This window comes from Macaca thibetana, chromosome 13, assembly GCF_024542745.1.
Source record: "Macaca thibetana thibetana isolate TM-01 chromosome 13, ASM2454274v1, whole genome shotgun sequence".
Classification (NCBI taxonomy): domain Eukaryota; kingdom Metazoa; phylum Chordata; class Mammalia; order Primates; family Cercopithecidae; genus Macaca; species Macaca thibetana.
In genome coordinates, this window is record NC_065590.1 from 77,102,922 (window position 1) to 77,129,698 (window position 26,777).

Below are 26,777 nucleotides of genomic sequence, written 5' to 3' on the forward strand. Positions count from 1 at the left end.
AATACAGCACATTCACTTTGTCCGCTGTGCAAAATGAGACTGCCACATGCAACTTGGGTTTTAAAAAAGAATTTGGAAGAAAATATTTCAAAATATTTACTTTGGTTACCTCTAGACTAGTTAGGGTTACAGAAAATTTTGAAAAAACTTTAGCATTTTCTAACAATTTTACAAGAACATGTATTACATATATAAGTAGGAAAAAAAAAACCCTTTTAAAAAGGAAAGTAAATAGTGAGACAACAAAATTTGTTCAGAAATGAAGCCAGCTGTCAGTGGGCATGGTGTGAAAGAAAAGCAACAGAGCCTGAGAATAGACATGATTTGTGGACTCTGCCCTCATTTGTTGAAATGATTGCATTTATATACTAGATGTCTCTGAAATGCAGATTCTAAATCCATTTTGTCTAAGTCAGAGTCTATTTTGGATAGACTAGGGAAAGTGCTTATATAAATAAATATTGTAGTAATTCCCTCCTAAAGTTATAATCATACATCTATTTGTACCTTACAGTTTACAAAGCATTGAACGTATACTCTCTAGTTTGATCCTCCCAACAATAATGTGTAAGGCGTTGCTTTCTTCTTTCTACAGGTATAAACTCAGCCTGAGATTCCAGAATATTCTGTGTATTGACCACCACAGCAAGAAGAAAAACTCCATGTAGGACTGAAATGTAAGTCTTATGATTGTTCAACTTGGTCTTCTCTCTACCATAACGCCTTTGAATTGAGTTATCTCACAAATAATAATCTCCATGTCTACTTGAAGTAGATTTGTTTATAGGGCATTGCTTTCATTCATTCTGAAGCTGCTGAGCACTAGTGTAAGCCAGGCTTTCTCCCTTGCCTGGGGATGCAGCAGTGAACAAAGCAGACTCGATCCTCCTCTCTTGAGTTTTAGTCTGCAGGCCAGGAGTTGGAGGGTAGGAGAGGAAACTAGAGGAGCAGCGTCATTTCCAATGGAGGTTGAGAATGATGAAGATGAAAAGCATAATGCTGGGGGAGAGAAAGACTTGTTGGTGTGTGGGTGTGGGGCCACTTCAGGAAGGGTCTTCAGGGGGCCTTTCTGAAGAGCTGGCACTGACGCAGTACCTGAAGGAGGAAGCCAGTAACCATTGAGGGGTCAGAGCCTTCGGGTAAGAGGGAACCATAACAGAAGACAGCCCGAGGCTGTGGGAATGGACTTGGCTTATTTGAGGAAGCAAAGGAAGGTTTGCATAACTAGAGTGGGGGCCCTTAGAGGGTAGTGGACCCTGGCTAGGAATGTGGCCTGTGACTTACTTCCTACAGTAAGAAGTCCTCTTCTCCAGGACCCTTTCTGTGAGCCACAGCCAGTGTGGTCTGGTGGGTTCCAGCACTAGCTCTCACTCCATCCCAATCTTAGGAAAATGGGTCCCTGCATTCCCAGCTTCAATCTCCCTACCAAGAAGTGCAGGGTTGTCACTGTCCTCTTCCTACTGAATTCATTTTTTCCCTTCCTCACAAGAGGACAAGCTCTGTGAAGACTGTAATGAGGTCACTCCTTTCTGTCTAACTTCTCCACACTCCCAACCCATCCATACACCTACACCCAGAAGCATCCAGGCCACTTTTGTTCAATCATGGCAGATCAACTGATATACAAGCTAGGGATTTAAGAAATCCACAAGGGTTGGAATAAGCTGGATTTATCGGCCAGTTGTAAAAACTGGTACTAATATTTATGAGCTATAGAAAGAAAAATAGAGGCCTGCGTAGGCCCTGTAGCCAGCTGCTAGCTCCCAGCCACCCCCACCATCTGGGCCTGGAGACAGAACCCACTCTCCAGTACTTTCCTGCCCCCAGGGATGACTTGCTGGGAGGATAATGCTATCTTGCCTGGGATTTACCCATCTGAACAGCCCATATTTCACACCTGTGGCTCCCCACTAACTACACCTCCTCTGAAGAGTCAGCAAAAGGAAGGAGTCTTGCGGGAGGGGTAGGTGATGTTTGCTCAGCTTCACGCCTAGAGATAAAAGAGTGAGCTTTCCAAAATTCCAGTCTGCTCTGTACTCCCCCACTTCATGCTGGGCTGTACTCCTATCACCCTCAGAAAGAAGTTCCCTGTCCTGACCGGGCGTGGTGGCTCATACCTGTAATCCCAGCACTTGGGGAGGCCGAGGCAGGAGGATCACGAAGTCTGGAGATGGAGACCGTCCTGGCCAACATGGTGAAATCCCGGCTCTACTAAAAATACAAAAATTAGCTGGACGTGGTGGCGTATGCCTGTAATCCTAGCTACTCGGGAGGCTGAGACAGGAGAATCACTTGAACCGGCGAGTCAGAGGTTGCAGTGAGCCGGGATCGCGCCACTGCACTCCAGCCTGGCGACAGAGAGAGACTACCTCTGAAAAAAATACAAATAAAAAGAAGTCTCCTGTCCTTACACTTTCAAGTCCTGCAAATTCTAGCCTCTGCCTCCCTCAGGGCACCCCCACTCCATGTTCTGTTTCTCTGACTCTGTCTTCTGGCCTCTCTCAGTCCCTGGCATTGGCCATTCTAGCCTCTTCCCTATGGTTGAGAATTCTCTGTGCCTTTCCCCTTGCCTCACTCTTCGGCAGGTAAACTTATTATCACTTTCATCCGTCATGTCTTGTTTAAATATGGCTGCCTTGTGGACCCCCCTGGGAGAGCAGCTTTCTGTTCCCTGTTCCCTCAGCCCCCAAGCCCCATCTTTGGCATCTTGTCATAATTTGCCTTTAATGGCTGGCCTCCCTGTTGGCTATAAGACCCTGAGGACAGTGGCTGCATTTCTCCTATTCCCAGGTGGTTTTTTTCAGGTGAAGGGTGACAGGATGTCACTGTGTCACCCAGGCTGGAGTGCAGTGGTGCAACCATGGCTCACTGCAGCCTTGACCTCCTGGGCTCAAGTGATCCTCCTACCTCAGCCTCCCCAGTAGCTGGGACCACAGATTTGTACTACCACACCCAGCTAATTTTTAAAAGTTTCGTAAAGATGGAGTTTTGCCATGTTGCCCAGGCTGGTCTCAAACTGTTGGACTCAAGCAATCCTTCTGCCTTGGCCTCTCAAAATGCTGAGATTACAAATGTGAGCCACTGAGCCTGGCCACAGGTGTTCTTCCTTCCTCACACAATGTCTGGCATAGTAGCCATAAAACTTGGTTGCATGGATGAATAAGTGAACCAGGAAGGCCTTTGAAGCTTTTTTAGCACTGCTTAGGTTTCAGGGTGAAATTTGGGGGATCTTTTGAACTTCAGTTTCTTAAACTCCAGCAAAGAACAGGACCTGTAACTGGGAAGTGAAGGTGAGAGAACCACAATGACAGGAGCGTTTTCAAGCTCTGACCCGCTAGCCCAGAGCCTAGTGCCAGGCCCTGCTCTAGGCTCTTTGCATGAATTACCTGGTGAATCTCACAATTGCTGTTATAATCTCCATTCTTCAGCCAGTCCTGGGAGTAAAGGGAAGGGTGCGTGAGTACCAGGTCGGAAGAAAAGCAAGAAGTAGGTGGTAGAAACTCTAAAAGTTTAGAGTCCAAAAGAAAGAAGCAGGCTCAATTTGGGAGGTCTGCTGGAAGAAACAGAAGAGGCCCCAGGACTCTGGCTTCAGGGCCAGGGACTGTGTCTGGGTTGCTTGGTCAAAGACAGACAGGCTTCACCCAGAGCTGGCCAAATGCTGGACACTGGGCTAAGAGGGCTTTATATCCCTGCTTCATCCAACTGCACAACAGCCCACCGAAGAAAGGGAGCTTCAGAAAAGTCACTTGCTCGGTGTCATACAGCTAGTGGCAGAGTTGCAACTGCAAAGTCCCCTTGTTCACTGGGGCATTCCCAGATGGTCAGTGAAACAGCAAGCTCCGGTTCACTTCCTGAGTGTAGCCCAGATGAGTTCGTTTAAAGCACTGACAACGTCTTAGAGATTTTATATATATATACTACACTGCTCAGAGCGGCAGAGGCACGCCTGTAAGAGCAGATGCAGAACGGGCCCTCGTTCCAGTAGGAGAACAGTTGTAACTGAGGTTCCTTGGTCTGGGGGCCACCAGAGAATCCTCTGAGCTCAGCCCAGCCTCTCGATCAGAACATTTTGGGCTAATGCCCCAAGTCATTTCTCTGCTGTCTGACTGAGCTTCCTTCCTCTGATAACCATAAAGTGCCGTCTCTTCCATAAAAACAAAAATTTTCTTCTAAAGCTGTCTTCCACCCCCAACCACAAGCCCAAGATCTCTTATTTCTTATAAGTTTCTGCTCCCAGAGCCATTTTATTTCTCCTTATTGCGTGATCAACTTTTCCCTCTTTACCGGGGACTTTCCTGCTTTTAGGACTGAAAGTCCTTGGTCCTAGGCAGCCCCCTCAGTCCCAGGTAAAAACCAGAATGGTTGGTCACTGCTCTACACTAGGAGAGGCTAGAGAAATGCTTTTTAATTCTCATCCATACATCAGTTTCTTTTGCTGCTTCATGTATGCAGCCTGTCCGATTTTGTGACAAACCATCACCAACATTCCCAGAAATTGGCAGGTCATGTGCAGTGTACTTGTCTGACCTAGTGGACTTGTTGCATACATGCACTACCGCTGTTGGACACTAGATGGTGGCCTCGCACCCTTGTTTAGAGAAAGTGCGACACTGAACCGGCCCTTAGGAAGTGCTGGGCATTTGGGAAGAACATGGGCCAGAGAGAAGTGAAAAAATATATGCATATGGGACAGCCTGGAAGAAGCAGACCAGTGTGCAATGGCAAGCCCTAAAAAGGAAAAATATCAGATTTGGCTTAAAATTCCTTAAGCATTTAGACATTGGGGTGGAAAGAAAGGCATGTTTATTTCACCGGGAAGTGGATCTGCTTTCACCAGCTGATCTGAATAACTTGTCCACTGGGAATATATCGTATAAAGGAGAAAACAAACAAACAAAAAAACTAACAAGTTGGTTAGATGCAGGGAACATTTTCTGGGTGGGTTTAGTTACAGCTTTGGCTCCCTGGCTAAGCAAATATCCCGATACCAGAGCCCGTGCTGCAGGTGTGCTTAGCCAGCCCAGCCAGGGCCGAAGATGCTGAGAAGCCCGGAGGAAGCCCCTCCCGAGGCTGAGTGACTCACGCCACCTGCAGAGAACACAGTTGCCATGAGCCTTGCTCATCCTCCTCGAGCAGCTAAATTTATATTCTGAGAACAGAACACTGTGGCGCCGGAGCTGTCAGGAGGGAACAGGGAGGAGATGGGAAGGAAGAGTGCCATCATCTTGGAGCGGGCTCGGGGGTGGAAGTGGATTCACATTCTCAGGGCTTTGTAAGTGAGCCCGCAAGATTTTTCCTGGAGAAAGTGGTGTCTGAGAAATTATAGTTTTTCTTTAAGTGTTGCCCTCTCCTCCACTTAAACCCCAGTAAAGGCTGTCAAGGTCAAGGGAATAATCTTCCCTTTCATTCTCTGAAGGTTTGCTGAAAAATCAACTCACAAAAGGCAGGTTCGTAAGAGAAAAGGCATACACATTTATTAGCATGCACAAGGCTGAATCAGAATGACTGTCCCGTGTCCCAGTGGGGCCCCGATACTTACATAGCGTATTTCAGAGGGAAGCGGGGAGATGGGGAATATAGGTACTTCTGTTAAGAGGCAAGAAATGATTACTAGGGAGAATGAATGGATCAGGAACACAGATTAACTTGTAAATCATTCTCTCTGGAAATTGAATGAGCCTGAGAGATGGACGTTTTCCTGTGAAAGGGTCTCTTCAGGCGTGGTTACATTGAATAGATAATAAGATAACAGGAAGAGGAAGGAAAAATAATTACTTTCCTTGGTGGGTTGATCTGGTCTTTATGCAGATAAGATAAAAGTCTCTTCTAGCATCTGTTGATCTCTAAGGGCCTTCAAAAGACTCATTATAGGCCAGACGTGGTGGCTTATGCCCGTAATCCTAGCACTTTGGGAGGCCAAGGTGGGAGGATTGCTTGAGCCCAGGAGTTCGAGACTAGCCTGGGCAATATAGTGAGATTCCCCAACCCACTCCTCCACCTCCCCGCCACTGCCATCTCTACAAAAATAATTTAAAAAATTAGCTGGGCACGATGGTTCATACCTGTAGTCCCAGGTACTCAGGAGGCTGAGGTAGGAGGATCTCTTGAGCCCAAGAGGTCAAGGCTGCATTGAGCTGAGATCACGTTGCTATACTCCAGCCTGAGTGACAGAGTGAGACCCTGCCTCAAAAAAAAAAAAAAAAAAAAGTTAAACCCCAAATCCTCATTATGCCAAGGAGCCATATTTTGGGGTGAAGTTGCCTGTGCCCCTTCGTTACTAACAAGTTATGCTGCTGAACTCCCTTTCAAAAGCTTGAGTTAACGGTTAACACCCTGCCCTTCACAGGACATACTCATTAACCCAAAGAATGGTGGAGCTGGGCTGGCGCTCAGTGGCCCAGAGGCTTTTCAGACTGCTGGGGAGAGCTAGCTCTCCATACTCACCCCAGGGTTTTCTTATACAAAGATGTATTTAATTCTGCAAGTAGAATGTTTAAGATGTCTAAAGAAGCTGTTACCACTTTTTATCTCTTTTATTATGAACTCTGGAAAAACTGGGCTTGAAAAAGAAATCCCATACTAAAAATACAAGTTTGATTAATTTTACAAGCTCAGAGAGATGAAGTAGAACCACAGCCTTCCCCTAGAGCTGGTCCAGCAGGATGACTAAGCCCAGGCAGAGCCCAGTCATAAGGCACGCTTTTCCTGCCCTGATGTCATGTCCTTGGAGTGGGTTAGAAGAGGTCTCTAAAGCAGTGGCCTGGAGCGGAGTCACAGCGTGGAAGATGAGGGGGTTTGCAGGAGAAAGCTTGAAGGAGGCCTCACCACGGAGCTTCAATGGAACCTCACTGAACCTCAGTTGCCTTGGTCCTTCAGAGAGTGGGACTTTGATGCCTTAAATCTGTTTTTTTCTTAGACTCTGGGGCTAGAGGAAGGCTTTCACTTTTGCATCTGCCCTGCAGGTGGGAGTCTGATAGGGCACCAGCTGAGGACAGCCCTGAACTGCAGGGCTGGCAGGAATGATCCAGACTGGATAGAGACTCCATGTGAGTGGTGGCGAGTAGTAGTGTGACCGTAGGCAGATAATCAGGTATCAGCAGGGCAGAAGAGGGCTCCCCCGACACACAACAGGAGTGTTGGGCGACCATCAGGTGAGGGTCAGGTCGTGGTTAACTGTTTCTCTAAAGTAATAATTGTTCACAGCAGTACCAGGGAAAGGCAGTCTCCAGTCTTCTAATACATAGAAAACATCTGAAACTAGTGATCAGCAGCTTCCCCATAAGATCTCAGGAGAGGGGAGAAGTAACACAAGACCCCAGAAGTATGTTGTATTAGGGTTCTCTAGTGGGACAGAACTAATAGGATACGTGTCTATATGAAGACGAGTTTATTAAAGAGTATTGACTCACATGATCACAAGCTGAAGCCCCAAAATAGGCCGTCTCCAAGCTGAGGAGCAAGGAAGCCAGTCTGAGTCCCAAAACCTTAAAAGCAAGGAAGCCAAGAGCACAGCCTTCAGACTGTGCCCGAAGGCCTGAGAGCCCCAGGCAAACCGCTGGTGTAAGTCCAAGAGTCCAAAGCCGAAGAACTTTGTCTGATGTTCGAGGGCAGGAAGCATCCAGCATGGGAGAAAGATGAGGGTCAGAAGACTTAGCAAGTCGGCTTCTCCTGCCTTCTTCTGCCTGGTTTATTCTAGCGGCATCAGCAGCTGATTGGATGGTGCACCCTTCCATTGAGGGTCTGCCTCTCCCAGTCCACTGACTCAAATGTTAATCTCCTTTGGCAACATCCTTACAGACACACCCAGGAACAATACTTTGAATCCTTCAATGCAATCAAGCTGACACTATATTAACCATCACATATGCCACTGCATAAAACCCCAAGTCAAGAGCTCAAGCCACATACTTGGTCTTCCCAGTTGCCCTCTTGGCCTTCTTCCAAGTGTACCTTTCTTCCTTCCTTTCATTACTACTGTAGAACCTTTTTTTTTTTTTTTTTGAGATGGAGTTTTGCTCTGTCACCCAGGCTGGAGTGCAGTTGCGCAGTCTCAGCTTACTGCAGCCTCCACCTCCTGGGTTCAAGCGATTCTCCTGTCTCAGCCTCCTGAGTAGCTGGGATTACAGGTGCACACCATCACAACTTGCTAATTTTAGTATTTTTAGTAGAGACAGGTTTCACTATGTTGGCCAGGCTAGTCTCGAACTCCTGACCTCAAGCAATCCGCCTGCCTTAGCCTCCCAAAATGCTGGGATTACAGGTGTGAGCCACCGCACCTGGCCTGCTCTATAGCTTTTTAATAAACTTTCACTCCTGCCCTAAAACTTGCTTTGGTTGCCAGGCGCAGTGGCTCATGCCTGTAATCCCAGCACTTTAGGAGGCTAAGGTGGGTGGATCACCTGAGGTCAGGAGTTCGAGAATAGCCCGGCCAACATGGTGAAACACTGTCTCTACTAAAAATACAAAAATTAGTCAGGCATGGTGATGGGCACCTGTAATCCCAGCTACTGAGGAGGCTGAAGCAGGAGAATCATTTGAACCCGGGAAGAGGAGGTTGCAGTGAGCCGAGATCGTGCCATTGTAGTCCAGCCTGGCTGACACAGCAAGACTCTATCTCAAAAAAACCAAAAACCAAAAACCAAAACAAAACTTACCTTGATCTCTCCTTCTACCTTATGCCCCTCAGTCAAATTCTTTCTTCTGTGGAGGCAAGAATTGAGGTTGCTACGGATGCAGAGGGATAACCACCACCGCTAAGAGTAGAGGGAGGGAGTCTTGAGTGGGAGGAAAACAAGCCTGGGTCTCTTAACTCCCGAGTCCTGGTTTCTTCACCTCTAACGTTAGGTATAGTAATAGAGGCTCCACCCATTGCCCAGGGTCGTTTTGAGAAACAAGTAAAATGATGAAGGTGACCAGGTGTTTTAAAATAGAAAGTCAAGTATTTAAAATAGCTCACATGTTTGAGCACTGACGACGTTAAGCACTTTGCCACCAGCAGTGGAACTTCTGTGGTGGCACTTCTCACGGAAGTGCCTGTGAGAAGCAGTGACACCCTGACACGTGCACACGGGAGCCCCGCGTTAGGCCGGGTAAGGGCCGGGACCTGGGCATCACGCAGGCTTGGATGTGGACCTGCCTGCAACAGCTCCCTCCTGGGTGTGATGCTGAAGGGGGTGCTTGACACCTCTGAAGTCTCAGTCCCCTAAGGTCACCCCCAGCTTATAGGATTGTGCTTCTGTGGATTAAACAAGACACAGCAGTCCTCCCTTATCCATGGTTCTGTTTTCTTTCACCAAAAATATTAAATAAAACATTCCAGAAATAAACAATTTATGGTTTAAATTGAGTGTCATGATGAAATCTCACACCATCCTGCTCCATCCTGCCCGGGCATGAGTCATCCGTGTGTGCAGCACATCCAGTGTCTATACCCACTACCCCTTAGTCACTTAGTTACTGTCTAGATTGTCAGATCAAAACCATAGAATGGGCCGGGCCTGGTGGCTTATGCCTGTAATCCCAGTGCTTTGGGAGGTGGAGGCAGGGGGATCATTTGAGGCCAGGTGTTTAAGGCCAGCCTGGGCAACTAGTGAGACCCTGTCTCAACAAAACATTAAAAAGTTGGCCAGGCGTGGGTGGTATACATCTATAGTCCTAGCTACTTGGGAGACTGAGGTGGGAGGATCGCTTGAGTTCAGGAATTTGAAGCTACAGTGAGCTGTGATTTATGCCCGCTGCACTCCAGCTTGGGTGACAGAGGGAGACCCTGCCTGAAAAACAACAAAGAAACAAACAAAAACATATAGAGAGCTTGATATGATCTACAGTTTCAGGCATCCACTGGGGGTCTTGGAATGTATCCCTCATGAGTAAGGGGGTACCACCATCCATTACACACATAAAACATTCAGCAAAATACTTATCAATGGCCTACAGATTTTAACTTAGAAAAGATAATTTTATTTGGGCTTCTGTCCTAGTCACTTAGAGGTCATGCCTGCGCCTGCCTTTGAAGAGCTTACAACCTAATTAGGAGGTAAGACATTAACATGAGCAGACCACTGACATACAAGGCAGCCAGTAAAAAAAAACAATGAGGTGATTCAGACTTTATGTATTTTAAGGGATTTAGAGTAAGGAGAGTGGTAACTTCAAGCTGGGGGTAGGGGCTGGGGTATGGAGTGAGAATGACTTTTTGCAAAGCAAACTATACATCCATATATTGGATCTTCTGTCACCCTTATGGCAACCGTGTAAGGTGAGGAGTGGGTAATCCCAACATCCTGTCCTTGTGTAATCAGTTTCCTGCAGGGCTCTCGCATGCCGGTTACAGTTTACACTGGTGGCTCCAGGCTGTTTGGAGTAAACCATGGGAATAAAATGGAATACAGCGGTTGTTCTCAAACTTAAGCGAGTTCAGGATCACTTGGAAGGTTTATTAGAAACTTCATAGGCCCTGTCCCCAGAGATTTGAAAACAGGGGGTTTAGGGTGCGGCCCATGGGTTTGCATTTCTAGCCAGTCCCCGGGTGATGGCTGTGCTGGGGGTCTGTGGGCCACACACTGGGAGCAGTGCTGGAGTGGAGCAGTGTCCAGGGCTGCCCTGGGACGAAAGCACACATCTGTGTCCCCTGCTTACGGGGGTGGCCTCTGATGTACTCTCAGAACTTGTATTTCTTCTTTGAGGCTCACATCTTGGGTGATCGGGAGAGAATTAATTTTTTTTTTTTTTTTTTTTTTTTTGAGATGCAATTTCGCTCTTCTTGCCCAGGCTGGAGTGCAATGGCACGATCTCGGCTCACCACAACCTCCACCTCCCAGATTCAAGTGATTCTCCTGCCTCAGCCTCATGAGTAGCTGGAATTACAGACATGTGCCACCATACCCAGCTAATTTTGTATTTTTAGTAGAGACAGGGTTTCTCCATGTTGGTCAGGCTGGTGTCAAACTCCCGACCTCAGGTGATCCACCCGCCTCGGCCTCCCAAAGTTACGGGATTACAGGCATGAGCCACTGAGCCCGGGGAGAATTACTTAATCTCTCTGAACATCTATTTCCTAGTTTGAAAGTGGAAATGATAGCTACACGGTAGAGTTGCTGTGAGGACTAATGCAAGTGGAAGCCCACTGCACGTGCCCCCTTGTCTTGGAGCCTCCCTCTCACACCCCAGATCCCACCAACCTCCTTGACTTGACTTTTCAGGCTTACCCTTTCACCTGCCGTCCCTGTGGAGTACGGCTGTCGCCGTCTGTCTTCCTTGATTCTTTCAGATCCTGGATCCTCTTGCAGGACGTTGACTGACACACCTGAACTCTTCTGACTGACCCTACACCTGGCCATAGTTCCTCCTCCTCTGTTGGTCTTTCTTGCTGCCAACACATTTCTGAAAATATTGCCCTTTAGGTGTTTTTACATAAAGGCGTCTGGACTCTGTGAACCCTTCTTATTGTTGTAGCTAAGACTCTGGTATCCAGAAGGCTCAGAACCTGGGAAGTCCCAGTTTATAGTGGTTGTAGGTAATTTTGGCTGTTCCCTCCAGCCAGTCACAGAATAGTATGTGAGTCAGGCTGGGTTAGTCTTTGTGCTTCCCTTTCTTGCTCACGATAATTGGTCCGTGGAGTGAGCATTGACCAAGGCCACGTCAATCCAAGTTCTTCCCTGGGGTTTTTGATACAGTAACTCATAAAATCTGCCATCTCAGATGATGCAGAGCAGCAGGTTGCATTTTTCAAAGATGCTTACAACAGCATCCTCGAGACTACAGCTCTGCATATGATGCGACCTTTTCATTTCTCCTATAAAGAGGTGGGGTTGATTTTCCCTTTTCTTAAATCTGGGTAAGTGTGGGACCAAGGTGAAAATAATGCTTTGTGACATCTAAGGCTGCGTACTAAAAGATAATGCAGTTTGCATCTGGTCCTCTGGGGATAGTGCTCTTAGAACCCTGGAACCATGCTATGAGGAAGTCCAGGCAGCCGCACTGGCCGTAGCGAGGTGCTCTGGCCACACCCCCAGCTGAGGTCCCTAGCAGCTAACATCAGTCCTCAGACAGGTGGGCAAGGACCCCTCAGGCATTCCAGCTCCCAGCTGTCCAGTCACCTCTTGCCATTGAACCCCAGCTGATGCCGCACAGAGCAGGGATGAGATATCCCCTCTGAGCACTGCCCAAATTATAGATTCATGAGCAAAACAAATTATTGTTATATGAAGCCACTAACTTTGGGGTGGCTTGTAATAAATAACTGAAATACGGAACTCGGTAATAAGAATTTGGAATTTCCATCAGCATGTCCCCATTATATAAAGAAAATTTATTGGTAATAGGGGAGGATGCAGAGACAGCAGAAATAAAAGTGATTCCAATGATAATCGAGTTCCCAAGTTCAGTCTCTGAGGTCCCCAGATCCTCTCTTCCTTCTGCAACTTTTCCACTCACACTGAGCTGCCTACCCCAGTTTCTTTCCAGCAAATCCATTTTCTTGCTTAAGGTAGTTTGATTTGGGTTTCTGCTGCCACGTTCACAAATAGGTTTTTGTGGTGCTTGTTTCCTTCAGAATGTGCTGTCCATCAGTTCTCATCAACATGGGGTCCAAAGAGTAGCATGATCAGCCTCTACGGGGAGAAAAGCAAAATTCCAGGCACCATCATCTCAAGCCTATAGAATCTGTGGGGATGGGACCCTAGAATCTGTATTTTTTTTTTTTTTTTTTTTTTTTGAGACGGAGTCACGCTCTGTTGCCCAGGCTGGAGTGCAATGACACAATCTCAGCTCACTGCAACGTCTGCCTCCTGGGTTCAAGCAATTCTCCTGCCTCAGCTTCCTGAGTAGCTGGGATTACAGGCACCTGCCACCACACCTGTCTAATTTTTTTTTTTTTTTAATTTTTAGTAGAGATGGGGTTTCACCATGTTGGCCAGGCTGGTTTCCAATTCCTGACCTCAAGTGATCTGCTCACCTCGGCCTCCCAAAGTGCTGGGATTACAGGCATGAGCCACTGTGCCCAGCAAGAATCTGTATCTTTTTGTTTGTTTTGGGACAAAACAACCTAGGCTCTGTTGCCTAGGCTGGAGCACGGTGGTGCAATCATAGCTCACTACAGCCTCTACCTCCCAAGGCTCAAGTGATCCTCCCACCTCACCCGCCCAAGTAGGTGGGGCCACAGGCATGTGCCACCACACCTAGCTAACTTTTTAAAATTTTTTGTAAAGAAGGGTGTTAGTCCAAACTGTACCTTTGTTTTTTTGTTGTTGTTGTTTTGTTTTGTTGTTTTCATTGTTGTTGTTGTATTTTTGAGATGGAGTTTCACTCTTGTTGCCCAGGCTGGAGTGCAATGGTGCAATCTTGGCTCACCACGACCTCCGGTCACCATGACCTCTGCCTCCCAGGTTCGAGCAATTCTCCTGCCTCAGCCTCTCGAGTAGCTGGGATTATAGGCACCTGCCACCATGCCCAGCTGATTTTTTGTATTTTCAGTAGAGACGGGGTTTCTCCCTGTTGGTTAGGCTGGTCTCAAACTCCCGACCTCAGGTGATCCACCTGCCTCGGCCTCCCAAAGTGTTGGGATTACAGGCATGAACCACTGCACCTGGCCCAAACTGTACCATTTTGTAAGCCTCCCCACCCTACCATTTCACAGACCTTGGTCAAAGTGAAACATTCCATGGGTGTTCGGGCCGTGAAAAACAGCCTGTCTAACCACCTGACCACAAGGCACAGGAACGTCCTTATCATACCCTGCCTAGCAAAGGGCCAACTGAAGAAACATCCCTGTCATATTCTGCTGGGAAAAAGTGCAAGGAACATCACATTCTGCAGGAACAAGAGTCAAACTGCCTCATCGTGGGAACATCTTATCAACGTCTCTCCCAGCAGCAAGCTGTACTGCCCAGACCCCTCCCGCTCAGGCACATAAGTTCTCCAGCCTGTTAAGCGGTGGTGGCTCTGGCATTAAGGTGGTGCCCCCACCTCTACAGATTTTTGCAATCTACCTGTGTTGTTGTAGAGCCACCCTCTCTCTCTGTGTGTCTTTCTTTAACCCTCTCCTTACCTTTAAAAGAAACTAACAAAGTGGCCGAGCGCAGTGGCTCACGCCTGTAATCCCAGCACTTTGGGAGGCTGAGGTGGGCAGATCACCTGAGGTTGGGAGTTCGAGACCAGCCTGACCAACATGGAGAAACCCTGTCTCTACTAAAAATGCAAAATTAGCTGGGCATGGTGGCACATTCCTGTAATCCCAGCTACTTGGGAGGCTAAGGCAGGAGAATCGCTTGACCCCAGGAGGCGGTGGTTACGGTGAGCCAAGATGGCACCATTGCACTCCAGCCTGGGCAACAAGAGTGAAACTCCGTCTCAAAAAACAAAAAACAAACAAAAAAAACCTAACAAAGGGATCTCACTATGATACCCAGGCTGTTCTGGAACTCCTGGGCTCAAGCAATCCACCTGCTTCAGCCTCCCAAAGTGGTGAGATTACAGGTGTGAACCACTGTGCCTAGCCAGAATCTGTACCTCAGCAAGCTTGCCTGGTGATTTTTATATAGCAGGGCCCCACTTTTTCTCACACTCTTTAAAGAATTGGTTAGAGGATGGTGCAAAGTTCCTGAAGGTCAGCTCCTGAGCCTGCCTCATCCACTGTGTCATTCCTGTGAGCTGCATTCCAGATAAGGGGTGTTGTACTCAGAGGGGTGGAAAAGGAAGGTAGATGATGGTGACACTGCAAGGAAGTCATTTTCCCATCGAGATAAAGGGTTTGAAATTGTTCATTCATAGCCATTTATTTTCTCTACAGCCTATGCTGAGCCCTTCCCAGGTGGGAGCATATCAAAATAGTGACATTTTCCTGTCCTTAAGGTAATTAAACTTTAGTTTTGGAAAAAGACGTGACAAATTTTTTTTTTTTTTTTTTTTTTTTTTTTGAGATGGAGTCTCACTCTATCGCCCAGCTTGGAGTTCAGTAGCTCGGTCTTGGCTCACTGCAACCTCCGCCTCCCAGGTTCAGGTGATTGTCCTGCCTTCGCCTCCTGAGTAGCTAGGATTACAGGTGCCCACCACCATCGCTGGCTAATTTTTGTTTTTTAGTGGAGACAAGGTTTCACCATGTTGGCTAGGCTGGTCTCAAACTCCCAACCTCAAGTAATCCACCCACCTCAGCCTCCCAAAATGCTGGGATTACAGGCGTGAGCCACCACGCCCAGCTGACTAAAATAATTTAATAGGCTGGGTGTGGTGGCTCATGCCTGTGATCCCAACACTTTGGGAGGCCGAAGCAGGCAGATAACCTGAGGTCGGGAGTTTGAGACCAGCCTGACCAACATGGATATACCCAGTCTCTACTAAAAATACAAAATAAGCTGGGCATGGTGGCGCATGCCTGTAATACCAGCTACTCGGGAGGCTGAGGCAGAGAATTGCTTGAACCCCGGAGGTGGAGGTTGCTGTGAGCCAAGATTGTGCCGTCGCACTCCAGCCTGGGCAAGAAGTGCGAAATCTTATCTCAAAAAAAAAAAAAAAAAAAAAAATTTAGTAATACACTGTAGGTAGCCCATGCCAAAAAGCCAAACGAAAGATCCAGCCATGCACCCTGGACACCCTATACGATCACTATTTCAAATATCTTGTTCCCTGGACCCACATACTATCGAAACATCCTCCAAAACCCAATTTATGAGCATCCAAGCAACATTTCCCAGAGTGTCTTTCACATCTGTCAACAGCATGAAACTCTGTATCCACATGTTCCAGATTTGGGTTCAGAAATACAGTCTCTATAGATAGGTTTTTAATGAAAGGAAAGATAAATGGTCATCTAGTGGTGAAGCCAAGAAAGGGTTAGCAGAGGATGTAAAACGAAGCTGGGTCTAAAAGGGGGATGGGCAGCCAGCAGGCCAGTGACACTGTATTGTAGAGGAGTCTGCAGAGCAGGCGGGTGGGAACTGGGTTTGGCTTTGTAAGCCATGGTGGGCCACGGGAGATTAGAGAATGGGAGCTCGGGATGGAGATATTCTCCGAGAAAAATTATTCCAACAACAGCATTCAAGATGTGTCAGGGCATGAGTCTGTGAAATTGCTTTCCTAGAGGTTTTGCTGCGTCCCATCCTGCGGGGACAGCAGGGCTGGCAGTTGGCTTTTTAGGGTCTTTACTATCATACGAAAATCGTTCTTATATTTGCATTTGTAAAGGTTCCTGGTTTAACTGCAGTCCTGATCGATCATTTTCCCAGGAGGCTTTTTTTTTTTTTTGATATGTGCTTCAAAATGCTGATAACCTCTTTCTAACCTGTGCTCGTCTTGTCCTTCATCCTATCCCCACAGCCCTATGTGTGGCATTCTCTGCTTAAGTCAGTGTTTGGCAAACAGTCGTGATGACTGGAGAACATTAAAAACAACAAAAGCAACTTTATTGAAGTTTAATTAATGTACAATAGATTGCAATATGTTTTGACATATATTTCTGACCATCACCACATACAATCAAGACTATAAACATCTACATTATCCCTGGAAGTTTCCTCATGCCAGTTAGGGGTTATTTTTAGCTGCATTTTGCAGGAAGACTATCTTCCTGATTGGGGGTGGTGGTGATCAGAATAAAAAATTAATGTCCTTTGGGTAGAAACATGGACTCCATGCCATTTCATGAACAATTCCATTCACCGTCCTATCTTCCTTTCCTCCCACAGCCCTGCAGGGTTTAGGGAGTTGGTTCTGACTAGCCATTTCATCCTAATATTAGTTGGCAACAGTGGAAGTCATACATTGATGCAAAAGGTACAATGCCTCTTTCACGCCTTTTAATTATCCCTTTTTTTCTTCACCACTAAAAATAAAAATAACCATCATTTTTGATTGCCCACCAAATGCCAGGTACTTGTTTAAAAACTCAACACATCATGTTGCACTCAATCTAGTCGTCCAAGGTAGATACTTTTTTTCCACCTAATAGAGAAGTTAGTGAGTTGCCTAAGGCCCCTATGTAGAGTTGGTTAGTAGAGGTGCTGGCCTTTGGACCTTCCACTATTAACTACAAGCAAGGCCTCTGTGCAGCAGTGCGGGTTGTGTACTACACAACTCCAGTGGGTCTCCATTCACGCGAATGCAATGGTCTGCTCCAAAGTCCTTTCTCTTTTCCTTTTATTACTTTGCCTACATAAGTGAAGCTGTTGTCGCTTCTAAATGAGCCAGGCAAGATGGAAACTGTTAGTGTGGAGGAAAGTTCCCCGGGACAGACTGGCTGGCCATTAGGAACCTTGTAAGTGGTAATGTATTATAGTGAGTTCACCAAGTTCCAGAATCTGGCTCTCAAGTTTGTACACAATTCGGCCCTTAACAGTGGTGAAATGGTTTGTCCCCCAGGATAGAACACAGCCTAATGTCATTAAGTGTTCAGATGAAGTAGCTGGCTTTGTGTCTGGAGTCCATACTCTTCAAGCCACAGTAAAAGACTGGCCTTTCTGTGGGTCAGAGTTCTTCAGACTTGACCATTCTGACCCACACCGATTAAGCCACAACACTAAATGTACTCCAAGTATAGCTAGCAATCATGTTGGCAAGATCAGTGCATTCTTTCCTTAACAACCACAGGGAGCAAGATGATCAGAAGGTGACTTGAAGAGTGTGGACTCCAGACGCAGAGAGCCAGCTACCTCATCTGAACACTTGATGACATTAGGCTGTGTTCTATCCTGGGGGACAGCTCAGCCCAACCATTCCACCACTGTTAAGGGCCGAATGGTGTACCTTTCCCCACCCCACTTCACATGTTGAAGCCCCCGCTCCCAGTGTGAATGTGTCTGGAAATAGGGTCATGAAGAGGTCATTAAGATTAGATAAGGCCCTAAGTGTGGAGTCCTAATCCTATAGGACTGTGATCTTATAAAAATAGGAAGACCTCCTTTCTTCCCCAGCACATGAGAACATAGCAGGAAGGTGGAAATTTACAAGCCAGGAAGGGGGCCCTCAGCAGAGCCTAGCTATGCTGACACCCTGAGCCTGTAGAACCATGAGTCTAAGTCCCCCTGCAGGCTCTGGTAATTTGTTATGGCAACTTGAGGTGACTAAGACAACCATAATTTTAACCCTGGCAGATTAGATTTTGTTCCTGCCTAAACTGGGACCTCCTCATCAGGGCAGTGCTTGAATGGGCTCACTCCCCTCTCCTGAGTTGCTCCCAAACCTGCTTTTCCTCCTGGGTTCCCCAGTTTGGCACCTGGCACCACTGCCTACCTACCCACTCAAGACAGAAACCTGATGTCTTAGTCTGTGTAGTGCTGCTATAACAGGATACCGGAGGCTGGGTAATTTATAAAGAAAAGAGGTTTATTTAACTCATGGTCCTGCAGGCTGGTAAGTATGAGAAGCATGGTGCTGGCATCTGCTCAACTTCTGATGAGGGCCACGTTCTGCATCATAACATGGTGGAGAGGATCAAAGGGGAAACAGTGTGAAGAAGAGGCAGCCCGAGGGACATCCTGGCTTTATAACAACCCACTCTCCAGGAAATGAATCCAGTCTCATCTGAGCTGGAACTCTAGAACTCACTTACCAGGCAAGAATGGCACCAAACCTTTCATGAGGGATGACCATACTGCCAAAAGCAATCTACAGATTCAATGGAATTCCCACCAGAATACCACCATCACTCTTCACAGAACTAGAAAAAACAATCCTAAAATTCACATGGAACCAAAAGAGAGCCCACGTAGCCAAAGCAAGACTAAGCAAAAATAACAAATCTGGAGGCATCACATTACCTGATTTCAAAGTATACTATAAGGCCATAGTCATCAAAACAGCTTGGTGCTGGTATAAAAATAGACACATAGACCAATTGAACAGAATAGAGAACCCAGAAATAAAGCCAAATACTTACAGCCAACTGATCTTTAACAAAGCAAACAAAAACATAAAGTGGGGAAAGGACACCCTATTCAACAAATGGTGCTGAAATAATTGGCCAACCACATGTAAAAGAATGAAGCTGGATCCTCATCTCTCACCTTATACAAAAATCAACTCAAGATGGATCAAAGACTTAAATCTAAGACCTGAAACCATAAAAATTCTAGAAGGTAACATTGGAAAAACCCTTCTAGGCACTGGCTTAGGAAAAGACTTTATGACCAAGAACCCCAAAGCAAATGCAACAAAAACAAAGATAAATTGATGGTGCCTAATTGAACTAAAAAGCTTCTGCACAGCAACAGAAACAATCAGCAGAGTAAACAGACAACCCACGGAGTGGGAGGAAATCTTTGCAATCTATATATCTGACAAAGAACTAATAACCAGAACCTACAAGGAACTCAAACAAATTAGCAAGAAAAAAATAAACAATCCCATCGAAAAGTGGGCTAAGGACATGAATAGACAATTCTCAAAAGAAGATACACAAATGGCCAACAAACTTATGAAAAATGCTGAACATCACTAGTGATCAGGGAAATGCAAATCAAAACCGCAATGCAATACCACATTACTCCCTCAAGAATGGCCATAAAAAAAAAAAAAAAAAAAAAAAAAAAAAAAAAAGATGTTGGCAGGGATGTGGTGAAAAGGGAACACTTTTACACTGCTGGCAGAAATGTAAACTAGTACAACCACTATGGAAAACAGTGTGGAGATTCCTTAAACAACTAAAGGTAGAACTACTCTTTGATCCAGCAATCCCGCTACTGGGTATCTACCCAGAGGAAAATAAGTCATTATACAAAAAAGACACTTGCACATGCATGCTTATAGCAGCACAATTCACAATTGCAAAAATATGGAACCAGCTCAAATGCCCATCAATCAACAGATGGATAAGGAAATTGTGGTATATATATATATACACACACACACACACACACACACATATATATATATATAATATATATACACACACACACACACCATGGAATACTACTCAGCCATAAGAAGGAATGAAATAATAGCACTCACAGCAACCTGGATGGAATTAGAGACCATTATTTTAGGTGAAGTAACTCAGGAATGGAAAACCAAACATCACATGTTCTCACTCATAAGTGGAAGCTAAGCTATGAGGACGCAAAGGCATAAGAATGTCTCTGCAGCCAGAGAACTGTTTTCTAAAAAGTAAATCTGGGCTGGGGATGGCAACTGATGCCTATAATCCTAACAATTTTGGAGGCCGAGATAGGAGGATTGCTTGAGCACAGAAATTTGAGACCAGCCTGGGCAACATAGCAAGACCCTGTCTCTATATATATAAAAAAAAATTAGCCAGGTAGGGTGGTGGGCACCTGTGGTCCCAGCTACTCAGGAGGCTGAGGCAGGAGGATTATGTGAGCCTAGGAGTTCAAGGTTGCAGTAAGCTATGATTGTGCCACTGCAGTCCAGCCTGGGTGACAGAGCAAGACCCCAACTCAAAAATGAATAATAAAATAAATAAAATAAAATATAAAATAAATAAGTCTGACTATGTTACTCCAAAACCCAAACTTCTTAATGCAGACTTCAAAGCCACACAAGATCTCCACCTTTCTTCCCTGTGGTCTCTCTGCCCTCAGTCTGTGCCCTGGTCTTGCTGAATTCCCTGTCTGGCCATTTGCTGGCCCTGTTGTGTTCAGTCTCAGAAAGTTAGTACACACTGGTCTCTCTGCTTAGAATACTCTTCTTCTTTTTATATTTATACTTACAGTTTTATTTATTTTCATTTTGGTAAGAACACTTAACAAGAGGTCTACCCTCTTGACAAAATTCTAAGTGTAGAATATAGTGTTGTTGACTGTAGGAGCAATTTGTACAGCAGATGTGGATGTATTCACCTTGCAGAACTGAGACTCTGTACCTCACCCCCGAGCCCACCCTGCCCTGTCCTGGGTAACTCCTATCACTTTCTGGCTCCCAGGGCTCCTTGTGCTTCTCTATTATGGTCCACATCCTGCTTCATGATGGTCGCTGGCTTAATTATGTTAAAGGCAAACTTTAGACAAATTAACTTTAACAGAGTTTAATTTAGAAAAGAATGATTCGAGAATTTGGCAGTCCCCAGAACCAGAATAGGCTCAGAGTCACTCCGGGGCTACCACATAGTTGGATCCATTTATGGACAGAAAAAGAAAAGTGACGTCCAGAAAACGGAAGTGAGGTGCGGAAATAACTGGATCAGTTGCAGCTCAGCGTTTGCCTTATTTGAATACAGTTTGAACAGTTGGCCACCTGTGATTGGCCAAAACTCTGTGATTGGTACAAGAGCAGGTTACAGTCTATTGACACATCTAGTTAGGTTACAGTTCACTATGTACAGAGAGACCTTTAGTTTGAACTTAAAATATGTAAGGAGGCAGGCAGCTTTAAACTAAGTGTAGTTTAATGATTATCCGTCTTCCTTTCTGGCTGTAAGCCCCTTCAAGGAAGGGGTCCTGACTTTCATCCTCATGACTGTAACTTTAGCATCTAGCAGTCAGCCAAGCATATAAGAGGTGCTTAATGAACATTGGTTGAATGAGTTTACCTCTCTGGCTCTCCTTTCTATGTTCCTATTTCTGAATATTCCCTTTTCAATTTATATTCTTTTCTTAGATATGCTATGGAATAAAACAAATGATAGTACTAGCTTCTCTGTTTCAGGAGCCATTCTATTTTTTCAGGTGACTGGTTACCTTGCTTCTATGTATTACATGTAGGTTTATACTTTGATTCAAAGGGGAAGCTGAGCACCCGTCCAGGTTCTGAGAAGCCTCAATATTGCCTCCTCAAACCTACAGGAACATTAACTCATTCTCCAGGGCAGCATCATTTTCTCAGAGGTGCCATCCCATGAAAGCACTGTCTAACCATCACCAAATTAATATTCAATGCCAAGTATAACCAGAATGCGTTGTACTCTAAATTGTGAATAAGGCATGAGGATGCTGGGTCATCCTAAGCATCACTAAGGGCAGGTTGGGTTGTACTGTGGTCACAAAATCTAGTGATTTGTTACCACAAATTTAGTGATTTGAAACAAAGGCTTATTTCTTGCTTATGTTACTTGTTCATTAGGGTTGGTGGAAGCCTCTGTTCCATGTCACTCACTCAGGGACAAGGTAGACAGAGGCTTGGTCTCCTGGAGCATCATTGGGTGCTAGCAGCAAGGCAAGCGGGAAAATGGAAAAGTGTGCACCAACTCTTAAGTGCTTCCACTTAGCAATGACACACATTCTTTTCATTCACATTTTACTGACCAAATTGAGTCATATGAGGGGGCAGGGAGGTGTAATCCTGCTATGTGCCAGGAAGGAGAACTAGAGATACTGGCAAACAATACTGATGTTTAATCGCTGTAAAAATTGAGACAAAAACAACCCGCAAAACACATAGACAATTTCAAAATTGATGTAATTGCTTTGCCCAGTTCAACATTGATGGTAAGATGAAAGGAGACACAGGTTTCATAGCAGATGTGCTCTGGGGGAAGGCTGGGGCACACCACAATGGAGGAAAGGTCAGGTTTGGGTAGCTAGAGTCAGAAAAGGAGTTCAGGGGAGGCTCTGAGAAAGAAGGAAGCAGCAGGGACATAAAGTGAGCAGAGACAGGAGGTAGGGGATCTGGGCAAGGTCTCAGCTGCCTTCCGCTGCCATGCTCAGGTGAGCTCCCTTTGAACTGATTGCTTGTGAGGCTGCTCTCACCTCCCCCATCTCGTGGTGTCTTAAAGCTGCCTCCCAGATGCTGATAACTCAGTCAGGTGAATGACAGCCATACTTGGAAAATGGTCTCAAGTCCGGGGAGCTGGTGTAAGGTGAGGAGGCCTCAGAGCATCTAGTGTCAGACTTTTAGTATCAGCTAGTCAGGAGACAAACCATCCCAGTTCATGTAAGAGAGGACATTTAATATAAAGCATCATCTACTTAAAGAACTGAAAAGGCAAAAAGGGAACACTAAAGGAACATGGAGGTGGTAACTGCAGGAAGCACTCACACTCCTAGGTCTGGGCTGCAAAGGAAGAGGTTGGAAGTTTAGAGGAAGGGGTGCTGCTCAACTGGTGCTGGTGTCCCTGGGCTCAGAGGAGAGGCCCTGTGGACCTAGGACCCACATCTCTGAGGACGGAGCCCCGCTGGCTGGTGCTGGTGTCTCTGAGGCAGTGTGGTAAGACCAGTCATTCAAGTGTTGGAAAAACTGCAAACTGGATTCAGCTGCTGCTGTCGCAAGTAACTGCTGCTGCCATTGTGAAGCAGCATAGCTGGGTGATACTCAGAAATAAGAAGCTGCCAGGAAAGAGCAAGTCCCCTTTCCCTCCTCCAGCCTTGAAGATTCCCTCTCAGTGTCCTCTATTACCAAAGCCTAATGGCAAAGTACAGTTGCAGCCCCAGCATCACAAAGCAGCGAAAAAAAAGTGATTTTGAAGCTGAGAGACAACAGCTTACTGAACGGCACAGAGGAAGGAAGATTTAAGAAACTTTGAAGCAGCAAATATTTAATTCAGGTTGGACATTTCTAACCCAGAAATCTGAAATCCAAAATTCCCACAAATTCAAAACTTTTTTGAGCCCTTATATGATACTTTAAGGCCCTGCTCAAAGAAACTGCTAATTGAGGCACTTCAGATTTCAGATTTTCAAATTACGGTTGCTTCACCGGTAAGTATAATGCAAATAAATATTCCAGAATCTGAAAAATATGTGAAATCCAAAATACTTCTGGTCCCAAGCATTTTGGATACGGGATATTCAACCTGTATTAGCAAATTCTTCCTTTGTGGAAGATTCCACTGTGATTAGAGAACAAAGTGTGTAATTTATTATTTTACATTTGTTGAGGTTTGCATCATGCCCCGGGATATGGTTTGTCTTGGGATATGTTCCATAAGCACTGGAAGAAAATGTGTATTCTTCTTCTGTTGTGGGGTGGAGTGGAATCTAAATGTCAGTTTGATTCTGCTGGATATAGCATTATTGAGTTCTTCTATTATCTTGCTGATTTTCTCTCGTTTTATCAATAGTTGGGAGAGGAATGTTGAACACTCTAGTTGTAATTGTGTGTTTTTCTATTTCTCCTTTTCACTCTATTAGTTTTTGCTTCACATATTTTGCAGCTCTCTTGTTTGGTGTGTACACATTTAGAATTGCTATGTCTTCCTGCTGGACTGACCCTTTATCATTATGGTATCTGTCTCTATCTGTCTCTGGTAATTTTCTTTGCTTTGAAGTTTTCTTTATCTGATAATAGTATAGCCAATCCTGTATTTTTGGATTAATGTTCTCACTGCCCAGTCAGCCCTCTGGATCAGCTGGTTCCACACTGTGAATTTAAGCAACCACACAGCCTGAAAATATTTGAAAAAAAAAGTCACAACAATAAAAATAATACAAATTTTAAAATACAGTATACAGCTATTTACATAGCATTTACATTGTATTAAGTGTTGTAAGTAATCTAGAGATTATTTAAAGTACAGGGGAGGGTGTACGTAGGTTGTATGTAAATAGTATGCTATTTTACATAAGAAACTTGAGCATACAAGGATTTTGGTATACTTAGGGGGTCCTGAAACTAATATCCCCCACAGGGATGACTATATATCCTTGTCTACCCTTTTACTTTCAAACTATCTAGATGGTCATATTTGAAGTATTTTCTGGTAGACAGAATACTGATTTTATTTTTTAATTTTTTTTTTTTTTAATTTTTTAAACTAGAGATGAGGCCTTGCTATGTTGCCAAGACTGGTCTCAAATTCCTGGGCTCAAGTGATCCTCCTGCCTTAGCCTCCCAAACTGTTGGTATTAGAGGTGTGAGCTACCACTGCTGGCCAACAGCACACCGTTGAGTAATGGGTTTAATCCCTCTGCCAAGTTCTATTTTTTTTTTGATAAATGATAACAGTATATATGTACCATGTACAAAGCAATGTTATGATACATGTATAGAATGTGAAATGAGTGACTCAAGCTAATTAATATATCAATCACCATAAATACATTGTATTTATTCCTCCTGTCTAACTGCAACTTTGGACTCTTTGATCAACATGTCCGTAATTTCTATCTTTTAATTGGTGCATTTAGACCATTTACACTGAGTGTGATTATTGATACAATAGAGCTTAAATTTGCCATTTTATTTTATTTTTTCTCTTTGCTCCCTGTCTTTATTGGTTTCCTTTTTTCTCCCTTCCTGTGATTTTCTTGAACATTTTTTAGAATTCCATTTTGTTTTATCTGCAGTGTTTTTTAAGCGTACGTCTTTGTTAGCTTTTACAGTGGTTGCTCCAGGTATTATGTTATATATGCATAATTTATCATCATCTATTGTTGACAACATTTTACCAGTTCAAGTGAAGTACAGAACCCTTAACTCTCTTTACGTTCCTTTACCCTCTCCCACTTATAATGTTGTCTTTACTCTTTCTTCTAGATATGCTTAGAATAACATCAGACAATTTTTGCTTCAACCATTAAATATAACTTAGACAACTCAAGAGGAGAAGGAACGTCTATTGAATTTACCACTGTGTTTGCTCTTTCTATTGTTCTTTTTGCCATTGTGATGGTTTAAATTCCTTTAAAAAAAAAAAAACAAAAACACTGCCTTTTAAATTTTTTTAAAAGAACTTCCTTTAGGCTGGGCACTGTGGCTCATGCCTATAATTCCAGCACTTTGGGAGGCTGAGGTGGGAGGATTACTTGAGCCTAGGAGTTCAAGACCAGCCTGGGCAACATAGTGAGACCCCATCTCTACAAAAAAATAAAAATTAGCCAGGCATGGCAGTGTGCACCTGTGGTCCCAGTTACTTGAGAGGCTGAGGTGGGAATATCACTTGAGCCCTGGAAGTCAAGGCTGCAGGAGCCATGATCATGCCAGTCAATGAACTCCAGTGTGGTGACAGAGCAAGACCTTGTCTCCCCACACCCTAAGCCCCCTCCCAAGAAAGACCCAGCTGCTACCAACAAATTCCCCTGGTTTTCTTTTATCTGAGAATGCCTTGATTTCTCCTGCATTCCTAAAGGGTATTTTCTCTAGATACGGAATTCTGAGTTGACAGTTATTTTCTTTCAACACATGAAAAATGCTGTAACAGGCCGGGCGCGGTGGCTCAAGCCTGTAATCCCAGCACTTTGGGAGGCCGAGACGGGCGGATCACGAGGTCAGGAGATCGAGACCATCCTGGCTAACACGGTGAAACCCCGTCTCTACTAAAAATACAAAAAACTAGCCGGGCGAGGTGGCGGGCGCCTGTAGTCCCAGCTACTCGGGAGGCTGAGGCAGGAGAATGGCGTGAACCCGGGAGGTGGAGCTTGCAGTGAGCTGAGATCCGGCCACTGCACCCCAGCCTGGGCGACAAAGCGAGACTCCGTCTCAAAAAAAAAAAAAAAAAAAAAAGAAAAATGCTGTAACAGTTTTCCTTCTGGCCTCTTGGTTTCTTTTGTGAAATCTGTTGTCATTTGCATTTTTTCCCCAATACCTGTCACTTCTCTCTTGCTGCTGCTCAAGATGTATTTTCTTTGTCTTTTCACAAGTTTAAATATGATGTGCCTTGTTGTGCATTTCTTTTGGTTACTATTTGGGGTTTACAAAACTTGAATCTGTGAGTTATATCTTTTGTCAAGTTTGGGAAATTTTCAATCATTATTTATTTGAGTACTTTTTCAGCCCAGTTCTCTTTCTCCTCTCCTTCTGGAACTCTGGTGAAACAAATATTAGCTCTTTTGTTATAATATTATATTTTCCTTAAGCTCTTTTTCTTTTCATATTTAAAAATTGTAATTATGAATTCAGTGCCCCAATGGTACTTAGAGGCTCAAAGGTAGACTCTGCCCCAACTTCTATGGGATACT

The 26,777-nt window shown here is 44.9% G+C and overlaps 1 long non-coding RNA gene across 2 annotated transcripts in view; it reads left to right on the plus strand.

Annotated features, from left to right (window-relative positions):
• The window catches only part of LOC126933848 (uncharacterized), a 110,187-nt gene that overhangs the window by 25,351 nt on the left and 58,059 nt on the right, over nucleotides 1–26,777 (plus strand). Inside the window, exons 2-3 of one of the 2 annotated variants that reach the window (XR_007718741.1) lie at nucleotides 596–677; nucleotides 2,078–7,976. This is a non-coding gene — a long non-coding RNA (uncharacterized LOC126933848). Of the gene's footprint in view, nucleotides 1–595; nucleotides 678–2,077; nucleotides 7,977–26,777 lie in introns of those variants that run through there. The other variant, XR_007718742.1, reaches the window with a different exon arrangement.